Raw genomic sequence first — 608 nt, 5'->3', positions numbered from 1 at the left:
AAATAAATAAATAAAAATTTAAAAAAAAAAAAAAGAAAAAGAGGAAGCAAAAGAGTATGACTAAAGGAAAGACAGAACTTCAGAGAAAACAAAGTACCAAGAGGCAAGCAGAACAAGGACTATTAAAATGACTTGGGTAGAAAAAAGTCCATGTAGACACAGTGCACTGGCTGTGGAGGAGAAGAAAACAGAGCCAGCTCAACAAACTAGGAAAGTGCTTAGGTAAGAATAGGGACTGGGGTTTGATCCCTGGCACGGCATGCCGCACCAGCTCCAGCACTGGGCCAAACACTGAGTCTGGGCATGCTGGCTCACACCTATAATCCCAGTGCTCTGAGGCTTGAAAACAGGAGGATCCATACAAGTCTAAGCTGCATAGTCAGACCCTGCACAAAATACAAAATATTAAAAAAAAAAAAAAAAAAAAAAAACTAAAATAGGAAGTACAGCCAGTAAGACACCACCCAGGGGCCGTTAAATGAAAGACAAAACCAAATGGAGATAGCTCAGTAAAATAAATGCTTGGGGCCAGGGAGATGGCTCAGTAGAATAAGCGCTTGCCTGGCAAGCACAAGGGCCTGAGTTCAATCTCCAGTTCTGCAAAAAAA

This window comes from Octodon degus, unplaced genomic scaffold, assembly GCF_000260255.1.
Source record: "Octodon degus isolate 3935 unplaced genomic scaffold, OctDeg1.0 scaffold00169, whole genome shotgun sequence".
Classification (NCBI taxonomy): domain Eukaryota; kingdom Metazoa; phylum Chordata; class Mammalia; order Rodentia; family Octodontidae; genus Octodon; species Octodon degus.
Note: the sequence above shows the minus strand (reverse complement) of the source record.